General features: G+C 35.0%; 1 protein-coding gene and 1 non-coding gene across 2 annotated transcripts in view; one reads left to right on the top strand and one right to left on the bottom strand.

The window, feature by feature from the left end:
- LOC131173386 (disease resistance protein RPV1-like) overlaps positions 1 to 16,584 on the bottom strand; it is a 49,465-nt gene that overhangs the window by 20,219 nt on the left and 12,662 nt on the right. The gene's annotated exons all lie outside the window — the stretch shown is intronic.
- On the top strand, positions 987 to 1,093 carry LOC131173729 (small nucleolar RNA R71). Its single transcript, XR_009144043.1, has one exon. It is a non-coding gene; the product is annotated as a small nucleolar RNA R71 (small nucleolar RNA).

Below are 16,584 nucleotides of genomic sequence, written 5' to 3'. Positions count from 1 at the left end.
CTTTTTCTTCCATTGAATTTTCTTTCTCAGCTTCAATTCTAACTTCAGCTTCAGTTTGTTCATCTCCTTCTCTGTTTTTCTCTTCTTCAACTTTCTCTTCAATTTTTTTATCTCCATTTTCCAATATTTTTCCACTTCTCAATGTAATAGCCTTGCAATGCTCCCTTGAATTTTCTGGCTGGCTAGGGAGCTTCCCAAATGCTTTGTTACTGGAAGAGCTAGCTTGTTGAGCTATTTGATTCTCTAACATCTTATTGTGTGTTGCCATTTGATCTACTTTAGATGCTAATTGAGAAATCATTTCTTGTTGACTTTGGTGGCTCACAAGTAGAGTTTCAATCATAGATTCCAATCTAGCTGTCTTGTCTAGTTGTGCTTGTTGTGGTAGAGGTGGAGCAGGTGCATTTTGAGGTTTAGAAATTCCAGGAGGGGGGCCTCTATTCTGCTGAAAATTCTGATTTTGTTGATATCCAGAAGGTTGCTGAAAATTCTGATTTTGCCCTTGTCTACCTCCCCAAGAGAAATTGGGGTGGTTTCTCCATGCTGGATCATAAGTTGCAGAAAATGAGTTACCACCTGGTATTTGATTGTAGTTCCCCACATAATCCACTTGCTCACTTGAAAAATCTTGATTAAGTGTAGAAAAATCACGCACAATTGACATTTGCAGCTCCAACTTCTACTGAATTACTAGAACCTCCGGCTGAAGAATCTACTTTCATGCTTAGCTTGTCCATTTTCCTTGTCAAAGCATCAAACTTAGCTTTAATCATATTCATGGCATCAAGCTCAAACATACCAGCTGGTTTCTTGATCTCATTCCTCTCACAACTCCATTGGTAGTTGTTATAAGCAATTTTATCAAGAGCGTAAAAGCTTCATCTTCAGATTTCTCCATAAGGTCACCTCCAAAAGATGCATCAATCGTACTTCTAATGGCTGGTGAAACTCCATTGTAAAAGTGTTGAACAAGCATCCACTTAGGAATCCCATGATGTGGACATCTCCTTTGCAAATCCTTGTACCTCTCCCATGCTTCATACAAGCTCTCATCATCTCTAGGTTTAAAAGAAGTCAGCTCATTTCTCAGCTTAGCTGTCTTGCTTGGTGGAAAATATTGAGCTAAAAATGCTTGAGAAAGTTTATCCCATGTTGTGATAGAACCCGGTGGCAAAGAATGTAACCACTCTCTAGCTCGGTCCTTCAGAGAAAAAGGAAATAATCTGAGTCGAATTGCATCATCAGAAACTCCATTTATCTTCAACATATCGCTGATCTCAAGAAAGTGTGCTAGATGCACATGTGGACTTTCACTTGGATTTCCTCCAAATTGTGATTGTTGCACCATCTGACAGAGTGCAGGCTTCAGTTCAAAATTATTAGCTTCTACCCTTGGTCTTGTGATACTTGGCATGAAATCTCCAATGTTAGGATAGGCATGATCTTTCACAGAGCGGTTGTTATTGTTGTTGTTGTTGGCCATTTCTTCTTGTAATTGCTCTTGCTCTTGTGCTCTTTCTTGTTGTTGTTGAGCTTTAATTTCAGCTTTTCTCCTCTTAGATTCTGCTCTTAAAGCTTTTGCTGTCTTCTCTATTTCTGGGTCAAAGAATAAGTTGATTTCTTCACTTTTTGTCCTTCTCATAAAATAAAGCACCTGAAAAACAAAAATAAATAAATTCTCAAAGTAAAATGGTAAAAAGAAATAAAATAAAATGCCCAAATTAACCAAACAAACAATTGTTTAATATCAAACAAAAATCAAATCCTAAGAATAAATAAAAAACTTGATGTACGAAAATCCGCAAGTATACGGGTCGTCTCAAGTAATAAAGTGATGAATCAAGTATCGTTCCCACGAGGATTTGCTGTTTGATTACTAAACTATGAATGAAGCAATTATTTGGGCTAATGATTAATGAATAAATGGTAAATGTAAATGAGCAAGGTAAATTGATTAATCTAATTGAAATGGGTAAAGAGCAAACAAATAAATTCTAATTCTAGTTCGCAATTAAACTAAAATTAACAATGGGTAATTTAAACGAAAGTCTAATTATGGTAAAAGTGATTCCAGAGTTGGGGGTTTATGCATAAATTAATTGGGATTTGTCTTGGGTATTCCAATTTTTAGGGAAAAATAGAGTTTGAAGGAAATTGATTCTAAATCCCTTTGATATCTTTTTCAAGCAAATCAAAGTGTATTCTAAAATAACCAAACCTACTTTCGTATGTATTTGATTACTTTAAAACCCATTAAGTTTTATAACCAATAATTAATTCCTCTTAAAGTCCTAGTTTTGTAACACCCTAGGCAAATCCCACAGAGATGCTGGATTTATAAGTTGATGGTTCGTAACTCATAGTGACGCGTTTTAAAACCGTGAGGGCTTCGGTCCAAAGCGGACAATATCACTAGTGGACCGGGCCGTTACATTTGTGGTATCAGAGCCGCTCCGCGTGCAACCTTGAATGATGGTGGGGCAAACCTCAGCGAGGACGCTGAGTCCCATAAGGGGGGTGGATTGTAACACCCTAGGCAAATCCCACATCGACAAAATACGGGAGAGATGCTGGGTTTATAAGTTGATGGTTTGTAATCCTTAGTCACGCGTTTTAAAACCGTGAGGGTTTCGGGCCAGAGCGGACAATATCACTAGTGGGCCGGGCCATTACATTTAGTGGTATCAGAGCCGCTCCGCGTGCAACCTTGAACGATGGTGGGGCAAAGCTCAGCGAGGACGCTGAGTCCCATAAGGGGGGTTGATTGTAACACCCTAGGCAAATCCCACATCGACAAAACACGGGAGAGATGCTGGATTTATAAGTTGATGGTTCGTAACTCATAGTGACGCGTTTTAAAACCGTGAGGGCTTCGGTCCAAAGCGGACAATATCACTAGTGGACCGGGCCATTACATTTGTGGTATCAGAGCCACTCCGCGTGCAACCTTGAACGATGGTGGGGCAAACCTCAGCAAGGACGCTGAGTCCCATAAGGGGGGTGGATTGTAACACCCTAGGCAAATCCCACATCGACAAAATACGGGAGAGATGCTGGGTTTATAAGTTGATGGTTTGTAATCCTTAGTCACGCGTTTTAAAACCGTGAGGGTTTCGGGCCAGAGCGGACAATATCACTAGTGGGCCGGGCCATTACATTTAGTGGTATCAGAGCCGCTCCGCGTGCAACCTTGAACGATGGTGGGGCAAAGCTCAGCGAGGACGCTGAGTCCCATAAGGGGGGTTGATTGTAACACCCTAGGCAAATCCCACATCGGCAAAACACGGGAGAGATGCTGGGTTCATAAGTTGACAGTTCGTAACCCCTAATGACGCGTTTTAAAACCGTGAGGGCTTTGGCCCAGAGCGGACAATATCACTAGTGGGCCGATCGTTACATTTGTGGTATCAGAGCCGCTCCGCGTGCAACCTTGAACGATGGTGGGGCAAACCTCAGCGAGGACGCTGAGTCCCATAAGGGGGGTGGATTGTAACACCCTAGGCAAATCCCACATCGACAAAACACGGGAGAGATGCTGGATTTATAAGTTGATGGTTCGTAACTCATAGTGACGCGTTTTAAAACCGTGAGGGCTTCGGTCCAAAGCGGACAATATCACTAGTGGACCGGGCCGTTACAAGTTTATTTCTAAATCTAGATAATTTTAAGTTCCAATCCATGATTACCCATCAATGACTTTCACCTTTCGGTCCTTCAATCAAAGATTAACACAATACCCAATGGGTACCAACATTAGGCAAGTAAATCAAGCACACAAGGAAGGAATCAAAACTCATATTCATATAAAATAAGGAAATACCCAGTCCAAATCCACAAATTAATCTAAGACATATTTCCCAACTCTGAAATCTAAAGAAATTACTCACTCATGATGGTATTTACAAGAAATATTGATGGAAAAGTAAAGGAAAACATGATAAGAGGACAAATAGAAAACCTGTGGAAGAACCAAAGTCTCTGGTTTCTGGAGCTCCAAAACTGGTGCAGTAGCTCCTCCCCAAAAGAAAATGGTGTCTCCTCCCTTTTCTCTATTCTATTTTTCTTTCCTTTTTTTTTTCTTTTCCCTTCCTCTTGTGGCAAAAATAAAGAAATGATGAATTTATATGGTCCCTAAAAGTTGCCCTAAAAGTAATAAAAGATAAGGAGTGGATAGGAAATGAGGTGTAAAATTATCCAAGTCAGCAGCACTATTCACGTTCTGGGCATTACGCAGGGTTCACTTAACCTAAGCGACTTCTTAGCAAATTTTAGCCTCTGGTCGACTGTCGCTAAGGTTAAGCAGACCTTCAGTAAATCTCGACAGACTTAGAGTAGAATGGACTCTTCTGCTGGTGCTTGACTTGTGCTGCTCCTTAAGTACTGCCGCTTTACCCTAAGCATGACCTTAAGCAAAGTCTCAAGCAAATTTCGGCTAGTTTGCTCTTTCAAGGCTTGATTTCTTCAACTTTCCTCCATGCTTAAAGAACTTCAAATCTCTTCAAATTATTTCCTATTGCACTCATTGATCTTCGATTTTGCCACAAAATCCTATCAAAACAACAAAAATTATGAAAATCAAATATAAAGTATCTAAAATTAACAAATAAGATAAAATAAAGCTAAAAACATAAAATATACTAAAATATGAGGGCAAAATGGATGCAAAACTACCCTAAAATGCCTATATGAATTGAGTATAACAGGAAATAGGGAAGAAGGGAAGAAAACTCTAAATCTGGTCTAGAAATGGAGAGGTGACGTTTTGCTCTCTGTTTTATGACTCTTCCCCTGCTGCTGCTCCCTTTTTTAACTCCTCTTCCCTTTCCAAAATGAGATAAGGGCCTATTTATATCTTTTGCTGACAAGTAGCCCTAAAATGGTGTGTTTGAGTTGTATTTTTCATGTGGAAATCTTCTGTTAGCTCATTATGAAGACTCTATAAAACTGCATAAGTGGTCTGCATAAGTTATGCAGTCCCTTATGTAGTTTTCGGCAGGTTTTTGGGCCTTCTATGTGAAGCTGCATAAGCAAGGAGTAAGTCTGCATAAGTCATGCAGTGACTTATGCAGATTTCGGCAGGAATAGAAAAAATTACTTCTTCTCCTTGTGCAGAACTGCACAACTTATGCGACAAGTTATGCGCAATTTGGCCAATGCATACTGTAACTTTCAAACTTGTTTTTGACATCTTTGGCTGTAGGAATCACTCCTCATTGGCATAATTTCTTTTTTTAGTCCCTCAAAAACACCATTTTTCCTACAAAATAAAGTAAAATTACAAATTAATCCAAAAATTGACAATCATGAAAAACTAACTAAATAACTAATAAAATTGGCTAAAAGTGACTAACAATCAAATAAAATGGTCATGAAATTAAACGTAAATGACTATGCAAAATGCATGTATCACTTTCTATTCTTTATTCTTTTGCATTTGTTTTTGTTCCAACAGTGGTATCAGAGCCTCAATGATCCTATGGGCACATGAGATAAATCTTTAGACACAAGTTTATCATGGGTTGTTGGAGAGAAGTACTCCAAGAAAAGTTTTGATGAAAAAAACATAAAAAGGTCTAGAAGTGCATTAATAATGAAGAGATTGGAGAGAAGTGCTCAAGATGATCAATAATATGAAATTGGTTAGAAGTGTACCAAAATTATCAGTTGGAAAGAAGTGCTCCAACACACAAAATTGTCAGCTAGAGAGAAGTGCTACAACATATTAACCTATCTTTTCGAGAGAAATGCTTGAAACACAATAAAAAAATAAATTGTTTTGAGTCTATGTTTGAATTAAGGGACATAATATTAGAACCTAATTCAAACATGGTTGATTCCGATCCATTAGTATCCTATAAGATTTTGGAGATAATAGTATTTAAGGTTGATGCATTTCAATTTTAAAGTAGTAATTTAATCTTGACTAGTGGTCGAGATTTAGATGAGACTTTATTTTATTTAGTTAGACTTTAATGCTATGTAAATAGCACAATTAATCAGTATTTGAGTCAATGGAGTTATACAGAGAGTTTTTTTTTCTTCTATTATTTATTCTTCTGCATTTATTTTGTTCCAACATATTCTGAAGAGGTGCATTTTGATGCATGTAAGTATTCTAAGCATGATGGAAGCTTTGGTAAACATTTATGACTCTTGCAATCTCTAAAATCAAGTTGTTTCAACTTCGAAAATTGTTTAATGCTTTCTGGAAGACTTGTTAAATTTGATCATTCATCAAGACAAAGTTCTTTAAGACATTTCAACTTGCCTATGCTGCTTAGAAGAGTCATGAGGCTTGAACATTCATAGAGATAAAGCTCTTTGAGATGTTTGAAATTGCCAATGCTGCTTGGAAGACTCTCGAGCTATATACACTTATTCAAGGACAATTTAAAAAGTTGAGACAGATGCTCAATTGATGAGGGCAATTGTTTTATTGCAGTTCCATCTAAAGTTAGAATCCTTATATTATAAGGAATCTCTAAACAATCTTTGAAGAGAGGGAATTTCAACCAAACTCCAACATTCATTCAAATATAAAAACTCAAGATTTGGGGCAATACTAGACAGGTCCAGAATCTCGATCAGCTCATTAGAGTCTTTGAGGTCCATTAATTTCAAATTTCCAAGAAGCTGTAATAAAATATAAAAATATCAATTAATTAAAAGGTACAAATTAACTTTATAAAATGTAGCTAAAATTTATGAACTATGCCTTATCTCCATTCAATAGTTGTATGAGATTGCTTCGATGCAAGTGAGGTTCTACAAGATTCTTTGGGCGAAAATTTAATGACAAAGATTTCAAAGGATATCTACATGAAGAAAGATATCTTAGCTTTTGTGGAAGAAATTCAAAGTCATTAAGAAGGAGCACTTGCTCACTTAAAGACTTATTACAGACTTCGAGTTTGAGGAATATAAGATTGCACATCTTTATGAAGGCCGTGGAACATAGCTCCAAATAATAACTCCAAGGCAAAACAAGCAATATGCCTTCAACTTTTTCAGTTCCCTAATAAAATTACATCAAAAGGGATTATTCATTAATACTTAATTGTTCATAAGAGCTACAATTCATACAAATTTAAATATGATCGTGAAAGAAGCTTCATCTGATTAATTTGGTCCTTACTGTTTCTATTATCAATACATGATTAACATCTTCATAATTCCACAACCTGCTGCGTCCTCCAGGCTGTTCGCATTCTTGAATAACAATATCCTTGCCCATTTGCTCTAGCAAGTCATGCACATGAATATGATTGACAGATGAAATAGATATGAGAGACTTCTTAATTAGATGAGGTATTCCACTTTTTGGATAGAAACTAAATGCTTCTAATTTTCTCTCAACACAATCTTCATTTTCCCCTTTGAAGAAACATGCAATATCAAGAAATATTTTCTTTTCATTCCTTTGTAGCCCATCATGAATTCACGGTTCGTGGACTAGATGGTCTAGTTTCGAGGAGCTTGGAAACCAGGAGTCGCTTGATACTCTATATTTGCATGCCAATCATTTTTGAGTTCTATTCCAAAGGAGTTAGGCAACTGACCAACTTGGTGAATCTTGACCTCTCCAACAATGCACTCACTGGTGAAATCCCATTTGAGTTCATCAATCTCAAGCAATGAAGCTCTTCAATCTCTTCTTGAATAGACTACACGGTTCCATTCCGGACTATGTCGCGAATTGCCTAATTTGGAAACGCTGGGGTTGTGGATGAACAATTTCACCGGTGAGATTCCTCAAAACTTGGCCAAAATGGGAAGCTTCACATTCTTGATTTGTCCTCAAATAAGCTCACCGGTACAATCCGTAAGACTTGTGATCCTCTAATCGTTGAGGATTCTCATTCTCTTGAAGAATTTCTGTTTGGTCCAATCCCGGAAGGTTTAGGGACATGTTATAGTCTCACTAGAGTGAGGTTGGGGCAGAGCTACTTGAATGGAAGCATTCCAAATGGTTTCATTTACTTGCCTCGGTTGAATTTAGCAGAGTTGCGAATAATGTCTGTCGGGAATTTATCCGAGAATGGTAATAGTTCATCTAAACCATTAAATTAGGCCAACTCAATTTGTCAAACAATCTCCTCTCGGGTCCTCTGCCATTTTCGCTTTCAAATTTCTCTTCCCTTCAAATCCTTACCTCGGTGGAACTCAATTCTCGGTCCAATTCCAACTTCCATAGGAGAACTCCAGCAAGTACTAATGCTTGATCTTAGCAGAAATTCACTTTCGTGTCCAATTCCACCTGAAATAGGAAAGCTGTTTCCATCTCACTTTCCTTAACATGAGCCAGAACAACCTCTGCAGTTCAGTCCCACTAGAGATATCCAACATCCATATCTTGAATTACTTGAACTTGTCAAGAAACCACTTGAACCAAACAATACCAAAATCCATTGGTTCCATGAAAAGCCTCACTTATTCTTGATTTCTCTTTCAATGATTTCTCCGAAAGGTCCTAGAATTGGTCAGTTCTCCCTCTTTAATGCCTCCTCTTTTGCAGAAATCCTCAACTCTGTGGTCCTCTACTTAACAATCCTTGCGATTTCGCCACCATCACAAACACACCAGAAAAGCCCTAGTGATTTCAAGCTCATCTTCGCTTTAGGCTTGCGATATGCTCTCTCGATATTTGCAAGCTCGCCATAATAAAGGCCAAGTCTTTCAAGAAAAACATTTCAGATTCTTGGAAGATGACACTTTCCAAAAGCTAGAATTCATCACACAGACATCCTGGAATGTGTAAAAGATGGACACGTAATTGGTAGAGGAGGAGCTGGGATTGTATACCATGGGAAAATGCCAAATGTGGTTGAAATTGCAGTTAAAAAACTACTTGGTTTTGGCACCAATAGCCATGACCATGGCTTTAGAGCAGAAATTCAAACACTAGGCAGCATTAGGCATCGAAACATCGTTAGATTGCTTGCTTTCTGCTCCAACAAAGAAACCAACTTGTTGGTTTATGAGTACATGAGAAATGGAAGCCTAGGAGAAGCCTTACATGGCAAAAAGGGTTCTTTCTTGGTTTGGAATTTGAGGTACAAAATCGCCATTGAAATTTGCTAAAGGCCTATGCTACCTCCACCATGATTGTTCACCATTGATCGTTCATCGAGATGTAAAATCCAACAATATTCTGTTAAATTCGAGCTTCGAAGCACATGTTGCAGATTTCGGATTAGCAAAATTCCTTATTGATGGGGGAGCATTAGAATGTATGTCAGCAATTGCAGGGTCTTATGGCTACATAGCACCCGGTAAGTTCATTACTTCACTATATTTGCAATTAAATGATATCACCAAGCCAGTTTTTAACCACTGCATCACATTTTTACATACATTACTAATGCTTGCTTTCTGATTTTGTGCAGTGAGACTGTAGATGATTGATGATTGATAGTGACCTTGTTAGTTCAGTTAGTTGTTTTGTGTGTAGTAAATTTTTCTTGTAATGTCAAAATTGTCTGAATATTTCAAGAACTCAAGATGAATAGCAACCATCTGATATTCCCAAGGTAAGAACAGTTGCAAGCCACGTATAGCTGACTTTTGATCCCTTATAAGTGGTACTGTACGCAATAGTGTTACCTCAGTGAAACTGAAGTCATTGAGAAACTATAGGATCTCGACTTCAAACTCTTAAATTAAAAAAAAAAAAGTGACAGCAGAAAAACCACCCGTGATTTGTGCCAAAGGGAGACAGGCGCATAGGTTTTATTGGAATTCACAGCACAACATCACACAGAAACAAAAGAGCCGAAGCACTTTGTTGGGACCCACGAAAAACTCTGATCTAGCAATCTTGGAGGTCCAAATCTGACACATTGTTGCTTATTTTCAGTCTGATAATGATTCTAACGTAACAGCACATTGAGATTAGTGAAAGCTAACCGACACATATATGCATGCACACCTATTTACAACACTAATCTTTTGTGTAATAGCTGATTTTGGTCTAACGTGCAAAGCGTATTTTTCTTCTTCTTCTTCTTCCCACCGACCAGTCTTCTTTGGCTGCTTTGAGCTTTCTTGGCCAGTTGGGCATCTGTTTTTGTCTTTGTCCTTTGACCTAATATCTATGATTTTTTTTGGGGGTACTTTCCTTAATCCCAAGATGAAGATGCTGCAAATTGGGTTGTGTTTGGGCTTGGATTGTGGTGGTCTTATGGGCCTCATCCCATGGTTTAGCTATGTCATGACTAAATTTTGTTCATATTGCAGAATATGCATACACATTGAAGGTGGACGAGAAGAGTGATGTGTATAGTTTTGGAGTTGTTCTCTTGGAGCTGCTAACAGGACGACGACCGGTGGGTGATTTCGACGAAGGGGTGGATATTGTACAATGGAGCAAAAGAGTAACGAATAATCGGAGAGAAGATGTGATGCGCATTGTTGATCCAAGACTAACAATGGTGCCTAAAGATGAAGCAATGCATCTATTTTTCATTGCAATGTTGTGTTGCCAAGAAAATAGCATTGAACGTCCTACAATGAGAGAATTAGTTCAAATGCTCTCTGAGTTTCCTCGTAACTCTCCAAATTACCATTCTTCATCATCTTCTATTGTTTCCCAACAATTGGAAAATGGGGAAAATGAGAAAATCCTTGCAAAATCCAAACAAGATCTTTTAGTTTAAGCTTGAATAATTTTCTTTTTCCCTTTGAATTTTAATGCTGCCTTTAAATTGGCTTGATTTTTGTTATAGCTTTTTTTTTTTTTTTTATTAATGTGCAAAGAATAATTTTTTTCTTTATAATTCTTGGGCATAGAATTAGGCATATAGATATAGGAATAATTTGTGGGTTACCTTCTTTTTAAGGAGTGTCCTCCTTAGGTGGAGAGCTTGCAATCTTTTATTAAAGGGATCATGAATGCTTTTTGTATTATATACTCTTCTCTATACAAATGCTATATTTGATTGCTTTACATTACTTCATTTTTTGCCCCTCCTCTACATTTTGTCCCCCCTTCATGTTATAATCAATGTTTATAGATATGAAGTGATGGCATTAATAATATGTAAACTCGATTCACTTTGAAACTAAAATATAAGTACGTGAGATTTATATATTTAATAAGTAAATTTCATCATATACCCTACGTTATAGATTCAAGAAAAATCATTTCTAAATATGTGGAGCCAATGCAGATCTAAAGCATCCCATATAATAATTTTTTAAAGTAATTAGAAAAATAAATTTAAACTCAAAAACCCTATTTTTATTTTATTAATTAAACACTGAATCCATATATTAAAATAGATGTTTCCAAGAGCTGACATGCGATATTCTTTTTCATAGTATTACTGCATGACATTCTCTATCATATTAATTCTTTTTTTTTCTTTAAAAAATATTATTTTTAAGAATAATATTAATATTAATAAATAAAAATAATATTCAAATATATTATGCTTTTTAATATGAAAATATAATATTATATTCTATATATTCTTTTAATATATTAAAAAAATATAATATAATATTAAAAATGATAAAAATAAACATATGATTAAACCAATTTTAAATGATTTCATATCTTTAATTAATATTTTTGTTATATTATTATATTTTTATTTTTTATTATGAAATTTTCATTAAAAAATTTAAAAGATTAAAAATTTAATCTATATAAAAATAATAAAAATAAATATAAAATAAAAAGGTTAGCTTTAAATTGCTCTAAGCGTGTTTTTTAAATTTCCCAAAAAAAATATTAAAAATTAAGATTTAACCGAAGTTAAATCAATAATGAATTTATAAATTCTTTTTAATAGGGGTAATATATAAACATAAAAAATACTCATTTTCACTTGTATATATATTCAATTAATAAATTTATTTTTCCTAAGAAAACTAATAAATTTATTTCAATTAATAGAATCATCCAAACTTTAATGGAATAAGAGAAAATTATTTAACAAAAGAAATTATATGACACATCTTTAAATGTAGGGCAAATTAATATCTTTAAATATAGGATAATATTAATATTTTATATAAAAATTATATTTTAAAAGGAAAATTGAGAGCAGTGCCCCCTTGCCCCCATACTAAATCTATTCTTATTTCAACTGAGATTTAATGGGTATATTATTAAATAAATATTAATTATATTTTATATAATTAACAATATATTAAAAATAATACTAATAATATATTGTTACAATCATGAATATACATATACATATATATATATAAGTCTTGAATTATATCGATATTGAAATGTGAAATTGGCTTAAATTAATAATTTAAGGGTTTGAATCAAAATCAAACTGATTATAATTTATAGTGACGGATTTTAATTTTTTTCTCTATTTATAAAATTGAAATTGATGGTTCTAGTAGATAATTTTAATCTTATTGAAATCAAATTAAAAAAAAAATAATTTTATAAGGTGCAATGTGAATTAAAATATTTTCGAACTTGAAACTAGAATTAGAATCAAATCAAAATTAATTTTATTACCTTATTAAATCTTGAATTGTCGATTTCAACTCAAAATCAATCTGATTTGAATCAGTAACTAGCCAAAATATACCCAAAATGTAACGCCTCTTACCCGTCTATTGTATAGCCGAGCAAGAAGTGCCACATTCGGTGCTGGAGCTTCCTATCTTGTCTTGTCATGTCTATTGTAAATTTTAATGTCCTTTAAATCAGGTAATTTAAGTGTAGAAATTTTTTTTTTTATCTTATTTTTGTGGAGACCCGAACAGATCCTCCTCTGTTTTATTAGTATCTGGCGGGTTCCACTATCACCTGTTAACATATTCATAGTCATCTCACATATTTCCATATCATATTCTCTTTTATCATATCATTCACAACTATTTATGAGATCTCAAAATGAAGTGTCATCTATTGCATTCATATGGAAATTCATAGATAATAAATTATAAGTTTTCATTTCAAGTCCAAAATAAAATACATCATGACTAGACATAATGAACCAAAATACTAGTCTACACATGGGCCCTACCAAAATACAAAAGACTGGTGAGGTGACTCTGATCGGTGGCAGATCTGGTTGGAACTCTGTCCAAATACTACTGTAGCGCTCACGATCTTGATACCTACGCGATGGAAAACCAACGCGCTAAGCATAATGCTTAGTGGTGCATAATTTATAATAACAATAATTAAACAATTGAATTAATATTTACAAATCATAAATTCTGGGTCTTTTACATTTTTTTATTACACTTTGGAAACAATTAAAATTATTGGGATCTTTTCTGTTTACTTATTGTATATTCAGTATTAATTAATTATTATCAATGCCCAAGAAACCTATAACAAATTATAAAAGTTGGATACACGGGAGTATACGGGTTAGACAGCCATATGTCTACCCTGTATACATCTGTCAGGCACGAGGCCAGCTGTCGGGCATGAGACCATTGTCGAGCTTGTAACGCCAGAAATAAAGTAGGCACAATGGCCAGTAAGTAGGCATATAGCCTGTAGAATAATCATACCAGACATATATTGTCAGTTCATGATTTTCTCGGTAGGCAGTACTGCTATCTATAGTCCCTAATTGGTATACCAATTTATCCAAACTAAATAAATAAGTCTAGGTATACTATGGGCAATTAAACATTTTTAATTAATTTAGCACTATTCACTGTTACTATTTTCTAGCACTGTTCATTAGTACCATTAATTTCATATTAATAGGACATTAGTCCCAATTTACATATTCATATCATTTTTAATATTTAATTTTCCTTATGAGTATTTTAATTATCATATATAGCATTTTTCCCATGAACCTTTCTTTAGGTTCATGATGATGTGTTATCTTTATCTAGGAATTTGACTAGGTTAGGATGTCTATTTAGTCACACTTCCTTCATAACAATTTCTCCTCTATGTTTAAACTTGAATTTCAATTTTTGAATCACTGAATTTGGAGTTATAGAACTCAAGTTATGGTCAAAATACCATAACTGGTCCCTTTGTCTCTAAGCTGTCCAGAATTTATAATTCCTGGTTAATAAACTTTGACCAGTCATTTGATCATTTTATGGTCATTTTTAGACTTAGGTTCCTTCACAAGATATGATCCTCTATGTCTTAGGGACTCCCAGGTACAATTTCATAATTTTTCAAGCTTGGTATAGTGAGTTATAGTCAGTGTATTAACCTGGACTCTCAGTCCTATAAGGGCAATAACCAACTTCAGGGCAGTATGTTTGACCCTCTTTTTAGGGTCTTTAAACTTAGAATTTGGCAAAGGTGTCTAAATCAATGTTGTAGCCCTAAGTATCATGTTTCTAGATCATATTGGCACATCTCAAATGGAATTTCCTAGTGGGAGTTATGGCCAAATGAACACACAGGTATCAAATGGCATTCTGGGTTCAACTTAACATTTTCTAGATTTCAATTCCTAACTTTGGCTAATATTTTCCCTAGGATGCAATGGTTTCTAGAGCTTGGTCAAAACATAAAAATTGTTGTGCTATGTCTTATAAAACTTTTGGCACTAGTTTCACTCAATTTGCAGCTTTGGACACCAAGTTATGGCATTTTTGCCAAAACTGGTCAAGCATACCAAAGGAACAATATTTTGGACAATTTCTGGGTTGGCAGTTTTAGTGACTCAACTTGTGCTAACAATTTGATTTGGTTAAAGGCAAAACTGGGTTAAGTGGTCTTCATGAAAAGTGTAGCCCTATGTCTAAACTTTCCATTGATGAAATTTTAGGTCATTTGGACCAGTATAGAGAGAGTTATGACCAAATGAACACGTACTGTTCATTTGGTCATTTTCTGGGTTGGCAGTTTCAGTGACCCAAATTATGCTAACAATTTGAATTTGTTAAAGGCAAAACGGGGTTAAGTGGTCTTCATGAAAAGTGTAGCCCTATGTCTAAACTTTTCATGGGTAAAATTTTAGGTCATTTGGACCAGTATAGAGAGAGTTATGACCAAATGAACACGTACTGTTCATTTGGTCATTTTCCGGGTTGGGTGCAGGGAAATCCGAATTTGGGCAGTATTTAGCTCAAGTTTTGGACAGAATTTGGGCATGGTTTCTTCATGGAAAATGGGCTATTTTGGGTCTAGTTTCACCTCCAATTGGCCTCATACCAATTGGGTTCACACAATTTTATTTATGGCCTAAAATGTACACTGCCCTCAACAAACACAACCTGCAGAAAATTGACACTTCCAAAACTCAATCTCCTCCAACTTCCTTACTTCAATTTGCATGCAATACACTTCTATAAGCAACAATCTCATCCCAATTAGGTCAAATTTCAAGCATTTACACAAAATCTCCAAGTCATGTACACAAACCCTAATTTCCAAGTTTCAAACTCAATCAATTCAATCCCTTTTCACTTCTCATACATATAATCATATCAATCATCATCTCTAAACTCATTTACATTATTTGAAATAAAGCCCAATACATTTCATGGCTGCCAAAATTTGGGGACATCATGGGTTCATGAATTTCTTGTTAATTTCTTGAAATTTTCACTTATCTCAAGTCACTTTCAAGTATTAAAAGAAGAAGGAAGGGAGAAAAGCACTAACCTCTTGTGACCCAACTTGAAAATTTTCCCAAAACTTCAACTTTCCTTCTCCCTATGGGTACCTAGAGCTTCCTTATGATGTGGGCTAAATTTTTAATGAAGGGGACCATGGGTTTTGGTGGATAAATGAAGAGAAACTCAAGCTCAAAGCTTGAGCAAAAATGGTGGAGGGGAGAGAACATGGAGACGGCAAGGAGAGAGAGAAGAGGAAATGAAGAAGACTTGTGGTTGGTGAATTTTTGTCTCTTGTGTCTTATATATATATATATTCTATAATTATTGTTTTTAAATTTCATAAATCTATTTCCTTTCTTTTCTTTTCTTTCCTTTTCTTTTCTTTTCTTTTCTTCTTCTTTCTCTTCTCATTTTTCAAATTCAAATTCATAAAATTAATTTATGTTAATTATTCTATTTCCAAATTTTAATTTGACATTTAAGTCAAAATTCACCTCTAGGGGTGAAATGACCAAAATGCCTTTCATGGTGCTCATCGGATTATTTTTATTTTTTATACCAATTAATAAATTCTCTAAATTTTATTTTATTTCTCAAAATTTTTCCTATATTTTTTTAATATTTATTTCATTAATTTATGCCTCCTCACTATAGTTTAAGTGTAGTTACAGACATCCTGACTGTCCGAACAGACATTAGTCGTCGGAACAGTAAAATGTACGGACTACCTACGGTGAGGTCGTTACACATAAAATATAATTTTTTTTTTATTTTATTTCGTTATTTTTTAAAACTAATTATATTTCATTATTAAATATGTTGGAAAAAGGAGGGAAAAAAAAAACAACAAAGAGAATTTAATTTCCTAGCAAGGTTAGCACAAAACTGGACGCACTCCGAAAATATTGGCGCTTTCCCACCCTTTTTGTCTTTAAACCCTACATTCAACGGTCACTATTTCCTCTTCTCAAACCAGGAACTCATCTGACCCGTCCGATCCTTCCATAATTAGACCCTTTTGTTTCCCTCTTCTCCTTCTCGACCTTACTTTCACTG

The sequence above is a fragment of the Hevea brasiliensis genome, chromosome 14 (genome assembly GCF_030052815.1).
Source record: "Hevea brasiliensis isolate MT/VB/25A 57/8 chromosome 14, ASM3005281v1, whole genome shotgun sequence".
NCBI classification, from domain to species: domain Eukaryota; kingdom Viridiplantae; phylum Streptophyta; class Magnoliopsida; order Malpighiales; family Euphorbiaceae; genus Hevea; species Hevea brasiliensis.
Note: the sequence above shows the minus strand (reverse complement) of the source record. Positions and strands in the feature narration are given on the sequence as shown.